Here is a 15,334-nt window from a genome sequence, read left to right as displayed (position 1 = left end):
CCCCATACTAAACGCCACATAAAGGAAAAATTAGGGTTTTGTTAGCATTTGGGAGAACCATGGACTGAGGAGATGGGCCAAATTAGGTTTTTTTCATCATACCAAATTTATCATTTTTGGGTATTTTGTATAAGGTTTGCTGGATTGGGTTTGACTTTTATTGGATTAGTTAAAAATTTTGTGCAGCCCATTCTAAAATCTAATGGCCTGTTGGTAATATTGTTTGAACAATAGTTTTCATTGTTTAAACAACACAATACATATTTTTACAATACTTTTTCACCCACATATATTTCCACGACACTTAAATAACATTACTAGAACAAAATTACCAAACAGACCCTAAATTTTCAAGCTGGTTGTGATAAAATTAATTTGTAATTTGCGATTTTTTTTTACCAGTGTTAAAAGGAAATTTAAAAAAAGCAGGGGGCCCCTTGGCTTCACCAAAACCCAAGCCCCAAATCTCAAAAACCCAAATCAAGCTCTACCTCCACATCGGTGGAAACACCCCAATAGCCAAATGGGTCCTCTCCGATAAAATCACTTCTTACTCTTTCGTTAATGATGATGATGAAGAAGAAGAAGAAGAAGAAGAAGAAGGTGAAGATTCTTGGTGGGTTTTGAAAGTTGAGTGCAAGATTAGAGTCAGGGTTACTCCAGAGATTCAACTGAAGACTTCAAGTACGAGATTGCTAATTTTTAAATCTCACATGTCTCTCATGTTAACCGTTAATTTATTAACAAGAAACTTACAAAGATATTGATTTGGCAGCTGTGTATAGTCTAGGGACTAAATTGGCCAATAAAAAAGTGCAAATTGTCTTGGCCAGTGGTTGAAAGTTTAAGGAGTGTGAACAATTTTCTCAAATGCTAAAAGTTACTGTAGCAATTGATGCAAAAGGAATTGTGCAGAAAGGTTAAATATAGTTTTTTAATTTATTTTTTTTATCTTTATATAACATAAAAACTCTATTCTAACATAATCTAAATGTATATGTATATAAAGCCCCCTTCTAGAGGCTTGAACTCCGACACTTACCTCCTCATACCTCACAAACATTTTACTTATAGAGTGGTCATCGTACTATAGAGGCGCAGTAATGGGTTAAATATAATTTTAGCTAGATGCAAACCCTTAAATTCAATGATTCATTGAAGTCACAATGAAGAGACTTTGGAATCCATAAAGAAGGAAAATAAGTAAATTGCATTCCTATTTGAAGGCTTTAAAAAACTTATTTTCCTAAAAATATTCTTAAATTGATTTTTTTTTTTAAGATAGAATTCAACTCTAATTTAAAGTATATATATGTGTGAAACACCCTCCTAGAGACTTGAACCTCAGCCTTTACCCTCCACATCCTACAAGCACTTATACTTATGGAATAACTATCGCGCCAATGGTAAATGAATTGTAATTAGTACAATACCATAAAAGAACACTAAATTATTTTTTTGGAAAGCATAATCCGAAAATTCCAAAAATTGCTTAAATATTTGTACAAAAAGTAATAAACAAAAGAATTAAACCCTATATTCTATCCTACATCACTTCCATGGTTATGACACAGAAAGTATCCCTCTATTTAAAAAGGGTTCTATTTCATGATTCGAATTAAATATTATAAAGCTTTGTGGATATGGCCATGGATTAGCTTTGTATCATAACCAGATTCAGTTCGCTTGAAGATTGAGCTCTCCTTAGCCCCATCTCTTTATCATGGCCAAAATGGGCAAATGCCCTTTTTTCGGAAATTAAACATCCTTGTGCCCTCATTCTGAAACTAAATAGGGAAATGCCCCTCTTTTGTAACTCGAGAATACTAAAATCGAGTTATATGAAATACTCGATACTCCTATGATCGAGTTATATACAGGTTTTTCCCGCACTGCTGGCATTTTTTTTTTGAATTTCTACATAACTCGATTACTTAAAAATCGAGTTAGTTATGCTGTTATAAACCCTGATTTCGTACTGTCTTTGTGTCAGGTGGAGTGTTTCAATGTAACTCGATTCCTGTAATATCGAGTTATAAAGTATACTTGATATCCGTAAAGTCGAGTTATTCTCTTATAATTTCTGCACACCTTCTCCCACTCAGTGTGCCTTGCTCTTTGTTGAACTAAGGTCGTGCTTTCTACTGAACTGAGTTGGAACTCCTCCACAGATCAATAGCGGCTTTCAAACTCAATTGAAATTTGTATCACCTCAGGTAAAAAATTCACATCACAATTTTAGGGCAATGTTATTTTCATTTGATATTGTACTAAATTTTGATTTTTTAGGTTGAATGAATGTGAAGTAAGTACATTGGTGTGATTTTGGTTATTTGTTGTAGTAAACATTGGTCACAAGAGAATGAAATAATTTCTTTACTATAGCAACATTTTGTATTGCACATAATCATCATTGGTCAGACATTTACAACAACATTTAGTGTTGAAGACAATGTGTAGACATTACCAACAATGTTTATTGTTTATGGTCAAATGTTACTGTTGGTGTTAGTGTCAGTATTTCATTTTTAGCATGCAATAGTACACAATTTTATGAATGTCTTTGCTGTGTACCATTCTATGTAGGATTACATTATTTAGCAACAGTTGATACACACTGTTAACTTGATCATTTGGTGTTATTGTATTCAGTGTCAATGTCTGGTTTTGGCAACCCACAACTCTATAGGCCTCATGATGTGTTCACTGCTATGGGTCGTTGTTGGGTATTGGAAGATGAGTTCAGCTATCCAATCAATCTGAATTTGCGAAATAGTGCTTACGTTCACAATACCATGAGACAGGAGTGGGCTTGGTTATTTCATGAACTACAAATGTTTTATGATGAGTTGGTTGGTTTTAAGTTGCCAGTGCCTCGGCGACTCGCATCACAGATGCCCAGAGACAGCATCGACGAACTTCGTAAAGCATTGAACCGCATAAGAGAAAAAAATAATTGAATGAAGATACGTCTTAATCGATATCGGACCCAAGTCGAGATTCAAGAGTCAGTGTAGGAAGGGTGGTACGAGCATGCACATTTCATGCAATCACTTCTTGCTGATCCCATTTATCAGTCAGACGTGGAGATGTCAGATGAAGAGTAATCGTGTCGTATCGTGGTGTAATTAGATTTTGTTGGAGAACTATTTTGCTTAACTATGTGTTATATGTATGGTTGCATTTGTACTATGTAAACCTTATTATTGATTATGAGAAACATGCACGTTATTCGTAATGTAGATTATTCTCACATAAGTCATAAAAGTCAAATATTTTCACACATGATGTTTTTCAATAAGCACGTACGACATAACATAGAAAACATAAAATAACTTACACTAACATTATTAACTTAACCATAGACATAACACACACACACACCACAGTGGCATTCATTCTGATAGGTAGTCCTCGTAGTTGAGGACATTGTTACGTTCTGCCGGAGTGAGTTGCCTGTTCGTTGCAGCAGCTTGCTCCTCCGCCAATTGTAGCTTATGATACCTGGACCTACGAAGTATCATAAGATTGTTCTCTTTTTTTATTTTCGTCACTGCATGCTCATATTGGTGCATGTTTTGTCGTGGTAGTGTGAGCGAGCTACACTCGACAAGAGGCGCTCCGAGTTGCAGGAGATCATTGTGTAGAGCGTTGGACTCGTTCACACGAAATTCCCACTCCTGTTGCAATCCGGCATAGTATTCCCTCTCGTCAGAATCTCTTTGCGTTCTATAGTTATTTGGAAAACGAGGTAGCATCCAATTACGCATTGACATTGGAAAATGTGACTTTAGATTGGTATGTGTAGAAGTTTTGCAAGGGTAGATGTATGTAAATGGGACTTCGGTATGTGTAGATGTTTTGCAAGGGTAGATGTAAATGGGACTTTACAAACTGTACAAGCTTAATTACAAACCGTACTAGCTTAAATTTTATTTGTTTAATCAAATTTGTAGCATATATTGTTTGCGTTTTGAAAATATCATTTGTATTCTAATATGCCTTAATTCCCTTATTCTGAAAAGACCCATATTTGTCAAGTTTATAGTAGGAAATTTGTTGTTTAGAATTTAATTGATATCTTCTGCGTTTACAATCATTCGCCTTATATAAAGTCTTAAGAAATATTGTTTTGAAATTTTTTAGCTTCTTTTCATAGCAGGCTAAAAGTTCTATTTTCTCATGTTAAATAGGTTGAAACGATGTATAATGACATAATCAGAAAATGAACACAAACTTTTGATTCAGTTAGTAGCTGGAAAGAATTTAAAGATGTCATCGTGAGTTTCGAAGATGCATCATTAAAATCAAATGAATTACTTGAGCACACAAATACAACCAAAGACAAATCTGATTATCTTTGGTATACTCTTAGGTAAATTCATTTCTCATTGAATTATAACCAATTACATAATCCAATATGTGCGTCTTCTCTTCATTGCATCATATTAATGACATTTGTAACAATTGGTGGAGTTATTGTTTTTTGGTTGCAACACAAGTTTGAACTCACTGTCTTGCACTAAACCAAGACTTCATGCTCAATCTTTTGCGCATGTTGCACATCCTTCAAACATCTTGGAAAAGGGACAATTTATTCTGTGTTTTTTTTTTTTTTTTTCGGTGTAAATCACAAACGTTTCCGTACATAATGAAGAATATAGCCAAATTCTACTTTATATATATATGACTAAATTTATATATAACCCATTGATTTAACCCAACTTAACCTGAGTCATGTGAGTTGGGTTGCATTGGAAAAAACCCTTCAATCCAACCCAATTTGGAAAAAACCCTTTGATTTAACATTCAAGAATTTTTTACTTTATGTTTGGTTGTATTCATGCAGGTACTACAAATGGAAGTTCTAATGTGAAGTACTTCACGATGGACATTCCAATTGAGTTAAATGATGGGATGGAAATCCAAGTATCAAACAAAATGATGGGATGGTATTATGAAATCAACTCATTCCTACAACAATCCAAGAACTCAAAATAAAATAAAAATAAAAACGTGGTCATGCAATTAAGGGAAACGAAAATAAAAGCATGTGCGGTGCATTTAAGGGAAATGTGCTCGGCCCGTAGTCATAAGAATTGAGGGAACGTGGTCATAAGAATTCAAACTAAATTAACCGAATACCTGCTCGGCCTGTAGTGTAGCCAGTGACGCCCGGTACGCAGCAAGGATGTGTGTGGCATGCTCTGCGGTGCATTTTGGCCCGCTCCACCTACCAAACATGGGGTGTCGAAAAATGCTCATTACTGAACCTTACATTTAACAAACTTTGCTTTTATATTTCACATCCTTATACTAAGCATTGATAAGTTTATTTTGTTTGTTAGTTTGGCATATTCTTAATTATATGAAAGAGACAAATAACGAGAACTCAATGAACGTACCTAATGGCAAGGGGCCCTGAGTGCATTGGCGGTAGAGGCGGCCTCACAACAGGGCATAATTGTGGGAACTTTGAATAGGCCCATAGCTGCACCAACAAGAGTGCTCCTCCAATCTGCATCGCATCCTTCTTCGATGCACCACAAAGTTGCCTATACAGCCAGGCCAATGCTGCACTACCCCAGCTATACCGTCTCGCATTGCTGACTGGGTTGAGCAACTGTAGAGGCACCAGTGAGACCCGGTCCGCAGACTTGTCCATGAACAAAAGGGCCCCCATCCGTACAAGTAGGTGGTGGCGGGCATGTTGCTGCACGACTTCGTCACCAGTATCCGCAGCTAAGGGATCGGCAAACTGTGCATCAAGCCAGGTGTATTTTATCCTCGCCTCAGCAAGGGTAGACTTGTTTGACTTTGGTATCGAGGGTGGAGGTTTATGGCCCAACAACTGTTCGCACAACTCACTCCATTGGTAGTCTGTCTTCCCAGTGACAAGCAACCCATCCACCAAAAGCCCCAGCATCACCTCCATATCTTGCAAGGTGATACCCATTTCTCCATGGGGTAAGTGGAACGTGTGCGTCTCCGGACGCCACCGCTCAACCAACGCCGTGATCAAGGCGTGGTCGACCTCCATATCAGGAACCTTGAATAAACCAGTCAACCCTGTTGCATCTATGTGTTGCATGATACGTGGATCTAGCCCACCCTGTGGCAATACACATTTACGGCGTCGAACCTTTTTCATGCCAGGCACCTCCTACACACGAATGAGTATTGTGTTAGGAGATTAAACACGAGGTAATTATAAAACAAACATGTATTAATAATACTACTATATACCTCGTCAGCGGCGCACCTCCAAAGCGGACTTGACCGATGATTTGGCTGCTGGGCCAACTGGGTATCCACATCGGGTCCAGGCCGCACTCTATCTAGTGCCTGCATATCTGACATGGCAGCAAATACATTGTTAGCAATTTTCTAACAAGTAAACCACAATTAATATAAAATAAAAGCATAGATTTAGTAAGACATTATATTTTGAGCACAAGATTTTCAACATCACTTCTTAAATAAATAAGAACTTGCCATAAAAAAAATTATTTCAAAACTATTTAAATCACTTCTTAAAGCTTAGGATAATTATTAATTAACTATTTATGAAAATATAAGTTATAACACCACTTTTATGAGAACTATAATCAACCGTCATAAAAACTAAATACTTTTTTCTTCTCCTCTACAAAGTCCCTAAAAATGTATCCAAAATCTAAGCTTTATTATGAACCCCAAAATCTAAAAATTTAAGTGCTCCTAAAATACGAAGAAATGAAACCCTCTCCTCTCAAATTTATTATGAACCCCACCATTAATTTAAAAAAGGGACTCCTCAATGAATGTGAGAACAACACCCTTTTCTTTGCTCTGTTCACTTTTTCGTTGTTAACTTTTTCCTTATTACTTTTGTGCACCACCTAAAATATTTGTGTACCTAATAAAGAGGACCAAAGCGATCAAGAAAAACGGATCAAACATATATGCCTTAAAAAAACTGCCAAGAAACAAAATCCATAAAATAAATTGAGCAAGTGAGAAGATAACATTCAAACATTCAGCGGTAAAAAATGTGAAATCAAAAGAATATTTCAAGGGCTTTCATATTGCCCCTTAACAGTAATAAAGATTCAACACTTCTACACCATAACCTTGCTGCAAAAGTAAATCACAATTTTCCCTCACGTAGACAAACCATGAGTTAAAGTCTTTTCACTAACAATAAATAGCAAGACCTAATGAAAAATCAGTGTTTACCATAAAACAAGTTGCAACCTGACAAACTAAAGACAATCATTTTTTTTTCCTTAACCGAGGCACTCGCATGTTGGGGAAAGAACAATGATTTCAATTGATAAAAACAGATTATTGCCTTATGTCCTCATATATAAAGATTCAAGAATTCTACACACTCAGTTACATCAGAAAATCAACATTTCCCCTCCCTATAGAGTGTAGACACGTCATCACAAATCAAGATTGTGAATCACAATTTCACCTTCTGTAGACACATCAAGATTCAAAACTTCTAACTAACAAATAGCAAGACATAATAAAATTATAAAAGTATAAAACTCCAGTGGTCTCCATCCTGACAGAAAATGATATCAATGATGATATAGAAAACAAATAGCTAGACTTCAATTAACAAAAACAAAGTTGCAGTCTGGCTAAGAAAAAACACACAACCTGACAAATTATGAAGAAAATAAATAAATCATTTGATAAAGAAAGATCATTCCTTACGTCCTCATCAAACACCATCCCATGTAGACATACCTTACTTAAACATATTAAAAAGATTCATTTACGGGTAAAAAAATTCATAAAAACCCTTGTATCCCAAAGCATGACCCAAAAATAGAAGAGTGCAAATAAGGAAGCACATACCTAAACTTCCATATTTAGATTAAAAAACCATGCATAAAGCATGCCAATCATTTCTATTTGCTCACCATTGACTAATGCAAAATATCATATGAGGCTATAGAGCGAATGACAAATTCATCTATGCAAATCTTAAGTTCTAAAAACTTGTGATGAGTGCAAATGGATGACAATAGAAAAAGAAACCAGGGAAACATGTCGAGTGTTGGAATGAGTTACAACCGCACAAATGGGGCTTGAAATATCCACAATAGAAGCACCCATTTTCATTTACACAAAGATTTTAAATTTCTTAATCCATAGTAACTAGCCAACTCAAAATAAAAGGGGGCAAAAAACAGTTCACATATTTGTGCTCCTATAGAAGAGTACCACCTTGATTTAGAGAAACCTTAATAAGCAGGCACTCACTCTCCAAATTCTTTAAATAAAGAATTAGAGTAAACAATATTATAATATTTTACGGATCAAACAAGAATCTCAAATTCACCAAAGGGTGCAGGACCATTAAATGTTCAATTATTCCTCTCCCCATCCATATGGTCAATTTAAAACAAATAGGAGCTGTATTGCAAGCAAAAGAACTTCTATGCTTGCTATATCAGCTTCTCTAGCCATACAGTTGCACATATAAGCTGAGGGTACTAGGGAATTAATTTGTTTTTTCAGTACAGTTACTTAAAATTTTCTACATTGGACTGATATGCACAACAAAAGTAGTGTCAATCCCAAGAAATAATGAAATTTATAACAATCTAGATATACCAAAAACAATGAGTCTAAAACTTTTAAGGGATATCAAGGAACTTAATCTTTTTGTTGCTGTACTAAACCCAGAGACATCACTGAAACACCACCAATTGATTTGCCAAAACCCCTCATCAAAACCCCAAGCACATTTAAACTCATTAATGAGAAAATCATCATTGCAGCATATAAAAGACAACAAAATTCTCATCTTCATTAGTAAATTTACTACTTCTTAAGTTTCAACAAAATAATCAAAATCCCACACAAAACGCAACCTAACATTAACCAACATCAGAAAATATTTCAGAGGGAGAGGACCGTACCTGTAATCAGCGGCAGCGGGAACCAACGACGACTAATGGAGACTCGAGGAAGAGTGGGGAAGCCTGATCGCAGAGCGAGAGAGACAGAGTGTAGAGAGAGAGTGATGGCAGAGAGCGAGGGAAAGAGAGTGTACAGGGAGAGCGAGTGACTAAATAGCGTTGTGAGACGTTAGGGTCCTATTGATTCAAACCACTGAAAAAACTCAATTTTCAGTTTCCCGAGTTATGAACGTCTACACAAACATTTTTTTATTGGGAAAAATCCGAAGGGTCAGACTAACTCGATCATACAAATATCGAGTTATTCATTAAAACTCGATTTCTCTATTGTCGAGTTACAAAAGAGGGGCATTTCCCTATTTAGTTTCAGAAAGAGGGCAAACGAATGTTTAATTTCCCAAAAAAGGGTATTTGCCCATTTTCTTCCTTTATCATAGAAGTACATTGCTATTCTAGCTGCCTCGTCCCAAACACTCCCACTCGGAGTTACACTACCTCGGTTTGCCTCTTCATAGCGTTGATAGTTCTTTATTAAATGAATCAAGGATTGCAAAAAACAAATGGTGGAAGTGGAGAAAGATATCAAGCAGAGACCCCAGAAACTTTGTAGGCCCAAGCTTCTGGTTTCATCGGAAGACACAATCATTGAACACCCATTCGGGGGAGTAAAATCATTTTCAAGTATCTTTAGCTCTTCTTTCTCTGATAGTCTCATAATTGCTTCCGAAAACTCTCTAGCAAACGGAGAGCCTTTTTGAAATGCCTGCTTGGAAAGCAAGAAATTTTAACAATAATTACTATTGATTAAGGAAAAAAACAAAGTCAATAGCCTTTTAGCTGTACTATATAATATTTCAAATGGAGATATCTAGGATTCAAATACCTACTCTCCTAACTATCAAATTATCAAAAAATTAAATTAAATTAAAACCTCCAATGTTTTTACTCACTTTTTTAATCAATATCATTGAATTTGATCATTGTATTACTCATAGACAATAAAAGTACATGATTTTATTTATTAATACTTCACTTTTATTTAATTTAATTGAGTTGAAAGTCATTTCTATTTCTTTATTACCCACATAATTAAATTTCCTACTTTTCCTTTCCTTTTAATCAAAATTTATATTCGCGTGAATTTAAAAGATTATGTGCACGATTGGCATTGCTATAGAAAATAGAATTTTATTGTAATTATCAAATTGTTAATTGTAGAGCTCCGGGTGTGTGTCTCCTAGTGCATTAAAAGGTAACAAGTACTATACACACACACAAATCTAGCTATTTTGTTAGAGTTTTGAAAGAGACTTAAAGCTGGTAACAACTTTTAAGGCTAAAGTTGAAATTTGGACTTTACTATTCAATATTCATAATTTATAAATTCAGAACTTTAGTGCACTATTATGTGGAATTTGTCAAATCCTAAAAAACCTTTCCGTTAAAAGTTCTCAATAGCAAAAACTCTACAATTAAGGGTAAAGGGTTTATTTGGTATTAATGTAGAAAGTAGAGCTTTAGCTCTAATGAAAACACTGAATGATAGAAATTAAGCACAATGAGAGTAATTTTATAAAGAGAAATGTCTCTATAAATACCCTTTAATTTACATACATTTTTTTTTTATATTAAAATTGTGACTCAAGTCATGATTTTTATGTAAAAGTGGTGTATGTAATAAGTATGTGTGTAATAGATATTGTTCGAAGTTTATTACACACATACGCAGGCATCATTTATTACACACATCTTACTATGCTTTTTTTCCTCTTCCAAAAACTCACATAAGCTAGAAGAGCTCTTTAGCATTGTTTGAAAATTGCGAGAGCATCCGTAGGACCCTAGCATCATCGAAAGTGCAAGATTTGACAAAATAGAAACATCAAAGAGCTTTTGAATTCCATGGAAAAAAATTGCATGAAACATTGAAGTGATTATTGTTGCCCAAAATGCAAAATTCATTTGTATGTACTTTTTATTTTAATGAAAAAAAATTTACTTACTTTTTTAGAATGATCAAATGAAGAAGTATGAAGGTTTTTGTATTTGTTAATGGTTACTCACAAACCCTATATATATAAGTGGCCGTATATATGTATATAATTAAGAAAAATGTTACTCACAAATCCAAAGCCTCCAAATCTGTAGGTGGCCGTTTGACTGGTATCAGCGATGTAACCCTTGCAGTATCTATGGAGGGAGACTTTCGCATGCGGAGCTTCAAGAAAGGCAGCTGATATACCTTTGCTTTCAAATTCCTTTATATATTTCTCTTAGCTATCAATTTCCTTGATGTTGGTAGAGTTGAAATTAAGCACTTCCTCCAGGTAGTTTGCCTACAAAGGTACCCTTGTCATAACCAACGGTTAAGTTGTTCCTCTTAAGCAACTCCATAGATGCGACACTCGGTTCCATCCTCTGAATAGTGAGCATTGAAGAGAGATTGGCAGTGTAGCTTGCAGTTAACACAAACACTAGAAATAGCCACACTGCGATCACCACTCGTGTAAGGTGGTTGTAAATCCTCTCTCCTGAAAATTAAAACATGTGCTAATGAGTGTTTTAACTCCTAAATGACGATTTGTCAAGATTGACGTTAGTAGCTGCAGTATGCAATGGTTCTTGGGGAGTTTTTACTAAGCATAATTATGGATTTCTTAAAATTCAATGATTGTCCTGACTACTCTTTATATTTAGTCATACACTCATACTTCACTTGCATTTTCAGGACAAGCCTAACAAAGAAAACTATATCATCCACAAATTATAAAAGACTAAATTTAGAACATTCTTCGGTTAAATTAAATACACAGATACATGGGATATATAGTTGCTGCTGCAGTATAAAGTGGAATACTAAGAGTGGGACATAGCATTTATTCGTTGTTTTTTTGCTACTCCCTTGCTAATATAGTATTTATGTTTTTAGACCTGTCTAAAGTGTATTATTCTAGAACTGTGGCTGCCTAATGCAGATTAGTTTTATCATGATCATTGACATGATGAATTATATCTCTAACTAGAAACCCTGGGATGGGTTGCTTGTTAATGAGCCTAACATGATTATGTTATATTCATAAGCCGAGAAATGAAAGAGTATATGGAAACAGGAACAATGAATCAATAATATAACTACAGATTGGTTGTTAGTGTGATCTGCCTAAGAGTGTGTGTAGGCTTATAATTATTGAGCCGACCAATGAACATAACTTTTTTTTTTTCTTTTGAGAGTCAATGAACATAACATTCTGAGTCCTATAATTGAACATTTATACTTACTGTGAGCAAAGAACAGAGAGCAGAAGGCAAACCACATGGCGGTCGCAATCTGATCCTTCAACGAGCCTTTAAATTCCGGATTGGATGGATGCTCCAAGAACCAAACTATGAACATGGTGTAAATCAAGATGAAAGCGACCACCAACCACACTCCCCAGGTAAAAGGCTTCATGAACATCCATGGTGACTCTTAGGCTTCGCTGGAATTACCATAGTCAACCCTGACTCTGTGTATGGCTGAGTAAATTCCACATCCTTTGGCCTCTTGGATAGTATGGTTAAATCACCAACAACAGCATCATAAGCCTTCCTTATTTGGTCCACATGAAGACCTTTGTCAGTATTTTGAAGCCACAAAATAATGATAATATTAATCAAAATTTGAAAATTTAAAATTGATCTTAAATTTCACATATAATAGTTTAATACTAGTTATCCTATATTTGGACACATATTCTCTAGTCTACCCACTTACATCCCTGCCTCTCTCAAAAGGAAATATCAATTCAGTTACCAAAAAAAAAGAAAAAAAAAGTCTTGAAAATAAGACTTCTTATTCTTGAATTTTAGTATATACTGATTCTAGAATTTGTGCACTTAAAAGAGTCCTCAATGTAAATTTAGGTCAGGTTAGTATCAATTCTTGAAGTTAATGGTTGTTTTGATAGCCACAAATTATTTTATAACATTTTTACAAGCTATTATTATGGCAAATTCTTACTGTTTTTCATTTGGAGCCATTACAGATATCACTTTGTCACTTACCAATAATCACTCACCATATTAACAATTTGTAAAAAAAATATTGTAAAATAGTTTATATCTCTAACATTTTCATAAAATAAATACACATTAGACACAAGAAGGAAAAAAAAATTGATGAATTGACTAATATAACTATATATTCAGAGATAAAAACTTAGTTAGTTTACCTTGTTATGGACAAGTTCAACCAGCTCATCATAGGATCCATTTTTGGACTCATATATATTGCGGAGTATCTGTATAATTCAATTGTTCCATCACCTTTTGGAAGACTTTAATGCTGGTTTTGCTTTTGAAGGCATTGCCCAGCCTTCGGGAATCTTATCTAGCCCTGGCCAAGCTTTTTCTTTTGTATTCTTATTCTTATTAACATCCCCATTATAATCTGGTGTCCAAATGTCTAATTCATTGCTTTTCTCCCCATCCACTTTCACAATCTTGAATTTGGGATTTTGTGAAAGCATTTTCCCTTCAAAACGTATTTCTCCACTAAAACCTGAGAAACGGCCTGATAATATATTTTTCAAAAGGCTACTGGAGTCATCAGAACCTCTCTCTATGGCCCGAGTAATGATTTTAATGCTATCATATGCACGTAGAGCATAAATTCCCGGCTTCGAGTTTTCTTCCTCTGAACGATTGGCTCCGAATCTTTTCTTAAACTCGACATATTCTTCATTGTCATTGGAGTACTGTGTTTTGATTCCAATAGTGCCATTCATAGAGGAATTAATGGATTTGTCAACAGAGTCCAGCATGTTTGTAATGCTGTCTGGGATTATCCAAGCTGACTCTGTCTCTCCTCCAACAAGTCTCAATTTTTTAGCTTCTCTGAATAAGTTTGTCACCATCGTTAATGATGACTGAAGAACAACAAAAACCCGACACGACGTTTCATTCTCTAGCTTCACCAGCTCTGTGTGTACGAGTCTTTCAGTATTAGACACAGAGGAAAATGATGGAAGAACCAGACGATACTCAATCTCCACCTCAACGTTCTGAAGAGCTTCAGCTAAGAGAGCCGACATTCCTGAATCACCACCATATGCATCCTCTTCGTAAATAACAATCACTCTTCTCCAATTGCATGCACGGACAATACCTGCTATGCATTTTACTTGTGCAGAACCATTGTTAGCCATCCGAATCAACAAAGGCCAACGAAGCTGAATCGTTGGTGAGGTTATGGCAGGTGCAAAAAAATGCATAGCTGAAAAGATGGTGACTTACAAAAAATCAGAGAGAAAAAAAGTTGATCGGCAGTGAAGATTCCATAAAAGCTATAACTTTCATTGAGATTCCTCTTCCTCACAATCAGAATTCCCAAACCAATTTTCAATTAGATTTAGGTGTGGTGGTTTGTCATTAGAGGTAGCTTCTCCACTAGGTCCAGCCCCTTCCCCATCAGAGTCATCACTGCTTCGCTTAATTTTGGTTTCTTTTTCTGAATCCTCAAAACCATCCTCATCGTAAGGAGTGATAATGCAGCTGCTAGGCCCAGCCTTAGTTTGGTTTATTAGGTCTTCAATGTCTCACTCGGATACCAGATGGGCCCTGCATTTTGTAACCTCCAAGCCTGGACCTTTGGGTTCAAATTTAACTTCAATCTGGCTGAATCCGTTAGTGTCGACTTGATTCAATATTCTTTTCCACTTCACTCCAAAGTATGTAGAGGGTAAGTATATCAGGCAAAGCTGATACGATTCAATCTTACCAAATTCCTCGGATAAACAAATGCCCACGTACCTATCATATTTCCATTGTTAGAAATACTGAATGATTGTATTGTATTTCTCAAATGAAAGAATATACATGAATGTCTTTATATAGGAGGCATATGAGTGCAGTATAAGTAAGAGTTAGTACAAGAATGTGTGCTATACAAGTAATCTAATTGGGCCTAAAGCCCACAACACTATACATGTTAACAGCTCCTCTCAAACTCAAGGTGGATGTGAGACCAACTTGAGGTTGTCAACCAAAGTATGAAGGCGTCCTTTAGGATGTGACTTGGTGAAGATATCTGCAAGTTGATCTTTAGAGGAAATTGAGATCAGCTTGAGAGCACCATGGACAAGATGATAACAGATAAAATGACAATCAATCTCGATATGTTTAGTCCGTTCATGGAAGACATCATTGTGAGCTATATGAATGACACTCTGGTTGTCACAATAAAGAGGAGTAGCAGAGGATGTAGACACACCTAAGTCTTTGAGAAGTCATCGTAGTCAAAGGAGCTCAGATGTGGTATCAGCAAGGGCATGATATTCTGCTTCAGTACTAGAGCGGGCCACATGAGTTTGTTTTTTACTTCGCCAAGAAATCAGAGAAGAACCAAGAAGAAAGCAATAACCAATGGTGGACCT

At 35.6% G+C, this 15,334-nt stretch overlaps 1 pseudogene; it reads right to left on the bottom strand.

Annotated features, from left to right (window-relative positions):
- Positions 1-4,968: 4,968 nt before the first annotated feature.
- LOC115990530 lies at positions 4,969-14,173 on the bottom strand (annotated as a pseudogene).
- Positions 14,174-15,334: the final 1,161 nt, after the last annotated feature.

This window comes from Quercus lobata, chromosome 5 (assembly GCF_001633185.2).
Source record: "Quercus lobata isolate SW786 chromosome 5, ValleyOak3.0 Primary Assembly, whole genome shotgun sequence".
Lineage (NCBI taxonomy): Eukaryota > Viridiplantae > Streptophyta > Magnoliopsida > Fagales > Fagaceae > Quercus > Quercus lobata.
The sequence above is the reverse complement of the archived record's forward strand: the minus strand, read 5'-3'. Positions and strand labels throughout refer to the sequence as shown.